Source organism: Vanessa atalanta, chromosome 19 (genome assembly GCF_905147765.1).
Source record: "Vanessa atalanta chromosome 19, ilVanAtal1.2, whole genome shotgun sequence".
Classification (NCBI taxonomy): domain Eukaryota; kingdom Metazoa; phylum Arthropoda; class Insecta; order Lepidoptera; family Nymphalidae; genus Vanessa; species Vanessa atalanta.
In genome coordinates, this window is record NC_061889.1 from 5,909,366 (window position 1) to 5,915,365 (window position 6,000).

The following is a 6,000-nucleotide window of genomic DNA, read 5'->3' on the forward strand; positions in this document are numbered from 1 at the left end:
ATGACTATAACACTTAACAGTTTTTTTTTAAACTCATCAAAATAATTGTAATTCTATTATAAGTAATGTAATGTGTTTTTAACTTTGCAATTGCTGATAAAACCTTATTAACGTACGTAGATATAAGGTATACGTAAAGGGTTACAACTCAGTAAAGTATACTGTAATAAAAAAAAAAGAATTTACAATATGAATATTTATTATTTATATCAAACAATATTCATACAAATATTAAACGCATGTAAGACCTCCTTTAACTTTTATTTTATCTATAAATATCTAATGCAAATAATATTCTACTTATGTAATGGATGATACTAAATGTTCTGAGGAATCCAGGCATCCAAGCACTTTGTATTTATTGCCTCCTCATAGCGATTTGTCTATGAAGCCTAATCGCGCAGAAAGTCGATGTATTTCTTCATGATATAAATATCCCATTTTATCAATAAAATGTCTACTCTAGACGAAAATAAGATCACGCAACCGAATTTGATACAGGAATTGAATTTTTTGTTGATTCTTTAGTCTTATAAATATATTTGGCAAAGGATATTTTTAAATTATGAAACATAATGCTTTTCAAGGGATCCTTGCTTAATTTATGTAATGAGTCTGTACAAGTACAGCAGGCATATTCATTTAACAATTGGAAAGTCTACAATATTATCAAGTTCAAAGTAAAAATATTAACATTATATTTTTTTAAATTATATAATAAACTCTTGATTTACGATAAGGCACAATAAGAATTTGTCTTTTAAAAAAAATATTCTGAAACTGAATATTTTATTTATGATATTGGGGCCTACCTGGGGATGAGCCACCGGACGGTAAGTAGTCACCACCGCTCATATAATATATAAACACTGCAAGGAATATTAACCATTCCTTAAATCGCCCATGCACCACCAACCTTGGAAGATAAGCTGTCAATCCCTTGTCAGTGCCTGTAGTTACACTGGCAGTCACCCTTCAAATTAGGACTCAACAATATTAAGTATGACCGTTTGATATAATATATGATGCGGTACCTGCCCAGACGGGCTTGTATAAAGCCCTACCACCAAGTAAATCAAAAACACTCACTTAAACATATTAAAAATCATCAAAATAGGTCTAATAATTTAGAATTTCAATGACATACAACTTACAGAAGAATAACAAACTATAACTAAATAGCATGAAGAAGCAAATTAAGATATATTTTTTATTACAAATACCAATCAAAACAAAATGAGCATAAAGATGAAATATATAGAATTTAAATGGAGATTGCATGCTCAAATCCAAACCAACATCTTTATATATTAATTGGCTTTATTGATATTATTAAATAATCTGATCACAATGGAGTAATATGGCGGAGTACACCCCTTCTATTTAAGAGGAGAGATAATATTTGAACAACTGCGTATTAAAAGTTTGTTACTTTTTGAAATAACAAACGAATTTATTATATTAACACTTTCAATAACAATTTTTACTAATAGTTATAGCCGGTTATCGATTTGTGATCATTTTGATAGATTTGGCGTCATTAAGTTTTGGGTCCACGTACCACACATAAAGATGCAAACCTTAATAATGCAATAATATTTTATAAAATAAACCTACATTATCGTTAAGCGCGAATTATTGAACCGGAAACTTATATAAACGAGATATATTTCCTAATGCGGCATAACATCAGTCGAACGTGGCTATTCGTTGAATGCTTTTCCAATAACATCATAATGGAACTGTGGTTTCCATGTACATGAATGTAAATTCACATGCTAAGCGATGTTATACACCAACCACATACCGTAGACCGTAACTATGGTAATATTAGTCAGAGGGAACGGTGCCAAAATCAAATATAAATGTGATAATTCTGGTAAAAGTACATATTACACTGCAAGATTTCTGCGCAAGCACTCCCTACTCCCCTCCCTCCCAACTTCCATCACTACCATAATCCGATTGAACGGCAAGCTCGACACGCCCGGATAGAGTTAAGGCGCAAGACCAATGGCTTTAAGCACGTTTCAAGGTACAACATGTACAGCCTGTAAATTTCCGACTGCTAAACTAAGGCCTCCTCTCCCTTTGAGGAGAAGATTAGGAGTATAGTTCACCGCGCTGACCCAATCCGGGTTGGCGAATTCACATATGTGGCATAATTTCGTTGATATCAGACACATGTAAATTTCCTCAAAATGTTTTCCTTCACCGCCTAGCATGAGATGAATTGTAAACACAAATTAATTAACACACATGAAAATTTAGTGGTGCTTGTCTGGGTTTGAGCCCGCAATTATCGGTTAAGATGTACGCGTTCTAGCCACTGGGCCATCTCGGCTCCTTGCCGTTTCGAGGTACGGGAGTATACATACTTCAAACATCCACGGCTGAGTATTTTTCAATGATGGAATTATTCCACCAGAGAAGACCACTGCGGCGTGGTGAAGTAAATTATTATTCATGACTTATTGCTAATCGAACGCGGCAATCTGCGATAAATATGGTTATAGTAAACATTCAGTCATGCGTAGAGAAAGCGTAGGCGGTATATATAAAAGGAGAATGGCGCATATGCTCTTTCAGATTATTTAAATATTGTGTAAGCTTTGCGGATTAGCCGTCGCCTCGTCTTTATGCTTTAGACGTCTGTGGCGAAGCCAAGGAACGTAAAATGACAGAAATACTAATGTATGTGTTTTGTTATGTGATATTTTGTTTGGATTTTTAAGATGACTTTTTATAAAAATGAACACAAAGTAGGTAAATTTATTTTGACAAATAATACATTTATATCTCATATTAAATAAAAACACTGATAAGATATATATGTTAAGATAAATAAGGCGTTTTGATCGCTTTTTTTTTTGTTTAAAATGGCATGTAATATAATTGATGAGAAATAATAACTAATGATTTTTTGCCGGTTCTTCTCGGAATCTTGCTAAACTTAAAATTTATCATGTCACCTAACTAACTATATAATTCAACCATTAACATATATTACGATATTGATTTTTAAATAAAAAAAAATAGTCTGCACTCAGGTGATAGATATGAAACCTATTTGCGTCAGATATGTTTTCATACTTACCAAAGATATACATATACTATACTCTTCATAATAATTAAAAACTATTAATAAACAGTAGACAAATCTTATTAATAAAGTATTCATTTTTGTATTTATAATTAATCATAAGCCATTTTTGTCTCTGATTCTTTCTGTAAGTTATAAAACATTTTTTGATTGACATTAAAACATATTTCTCACACACACTTTTTCTTTCTAAAATATTATTTTATATTTTATAAAAACGAAAAGCAATGAATGTTTTGTATTTATGTATAAAAATATGTATACAACGCAAGCATCTTAGTGATAACATAACAAAAGCTATCAAGAGTGAACGTTTTTCCGTGATTAGTTTACTTTGAAACTCCTTTTACCGCAGTGCAGCTCATTACCAGAGACATTTATCTATGGTCGTGTCGGGGAAGTAATTACACTTTTAACATTTTATTTTACACTTAATAAAACTTAAGGAATTTGATGATTTTTGTATTTGATAGAAAAAAATAAAGGTAAAAAATCTTATTAGTCATTCAAACTGATTAATAATTCTACTACTAAATAGCAATACTTTATATTTCTATGTTCCTGGTTGAATGGTCAGTGAGCGAGTGTAATAACATGCAAAAGTGGTAAAATATGGTAGGACCTTTAGTTTGGCGGCGCGTTGGTTGACAATCTGACAAACAGTGGTGATACCTGATGAAGTAAAATAATTATGACCCATTAAATACTATTAACACAACAATATAACGTCGGTAGAATAGTAAGTAAAAATTCAAATCTCTCCGCAGAACACGACTGTGAAGTTTTAAGACATCAAATTTTAATGAGATCAAAATGAAATTATATTTAAACAAAAGAATTTTCCAAATGGATTCCTAGTCCAACCATGGATACTAGTACTGCATAGCGGTAGAGTTAATGATAATTGGGTGGTACCTACCCAGTCTATCATGCACAAAGCCTTACCATCAAGTGAAATATCTAAGACCAAACAACTCATACGTGGGCAACTATGATGCTTACATTCGAGTGAGTTGGACGACGACGCTAAGAAAAGGGTCGTCAAGTTCCAAGTGCATTACAGTGAGTTTGTAGTGGGTACAGTGGCTCGCAGCTACACTTGTGTAGCTCTCAAGGGAGCATTCCTTGTAACAAGACTTGCGAGCTTGAGGGAGCACTTCTATGGAGCGTTCAATTCGGTCGTTTTAAAAGTGTCACATTTAAAAAGAATTTCTATGTTGGTTGAGATATTCCAATTTACTGATAAACAAAATCTATTCCTTTTTGTAAAATTTTAAAGCTGAGTTTGTAGTTTCAGTAAATATAAAATTTTGCTCTTTTATACAATAACTAGATGTGCCCGCGACTTCGTGCGCGTTTGAATTTAACAAAAAAAATATTATTGTAGCCTAAGTTACTCCTTATTACATCAACTATCTGCCAGTTAAAGTCCCATCAAAATCGGTCCAGCCGTTTCAGAGATTAGCCCGACAAACAGACAAAAATTAAAAAAAAAATGTTATTTTGGTATATGTATCGTGTATACATACATATGCATTTAGTAAAAAGCGGTTATTTTAAAATTACAAACAGACACTCCAATTTAAGTATATTTATATAGATAATAACTAACGGAGTATCGGTATTTTGACTTGAGTAGTAGTTAAAAGATATAAAAAAGCTTAAAAAAGGGGTTAGTGGGTATGTACGTCCCGACGTAGGTGTATACGTCTGGGTATACCACTCACTCATTATTGTGTGTTCCGGTTTATAGGGTCATTGAGGCAGTATAACAACAGGCACGAGGGACAGCAAACTTAGTTCCCAAGGTTAGTGGCAATATATATATATATACCTATATTTGACTACTTACTATCAAGTGGCACATTTGACCGTCCGTCTACCAGTCATAAAAAAAAAACATATATTGTGATAATCATTTCAGACCATAAATAAAGTCTAGTTATTAATAAATATGGTGTGTACGTGTGTCTTTTATACATTCGTACAGCTGAATATAACTTCCGATCGCATGGCTATCCTCAAAACATGACTATGAATATTTATTAAATGCATTATAATATATTACGTGTAAATTGTTTATTTTATAGACGATAAATATTGAATAGTTAGAACAACAATTTCAGATGAAAATATTTCACTGTTTCATGCTTTTAGATTTGAAAATAAATTGTTACCAATTATCAGGCAACTAAAGCCGCGAGTAACTTATGTCACATAACCGCCTTAAACCAGTTAACGAGTTAAGAGTCTTGCTCTTTCAATGACAAGTCATTATTCAAATTATAATAAATAATTTAGAAGTTATGTTGGAACAGATGAACATACATACATAGGTCAAACATACCGGTCAATATCATTACTCTACGTTTTGCTTTGCCGTAGTCGGTTAAAAGAGTAGGTACATAATTGAAAACTTCAAAAAGCAGGAACCCATTAAGAGAACTGTAAAATGAAAAATTTAAACAACGCAATGGAATATAAAAAATCACGATATCGTCAAAGGAAATACGGCAGCGTTTCCAGCGTTTAATAATTCTATTGTGATAAAATTGTTGAAATATTTTGACGTCGTTATTTTTCGTTGTTAAAAATTAAAGTAAATTTGTACTTTTACTTCTACAATTATTTCTTTACGCAAATAATAAAGATTCCTTACTGGGCCAGTATTTGTGGTCTAAGATGACCATTTACAATATAGAGATAGATAGTTTGTCCACCTTTCTAAAATAAATTATAAAAAATTGAGTACTTTTTTTATGGCATTTGTTGGCGGACGGGCATATGGGCCACCTGATGGTAAGTGGTCACCACCGCCCATAGACAAAGGCGCTGTAAGAAATATTAACCATTCCTTACATCACCTATGCGCCACCAACCTTGGGAACTAAGATGTT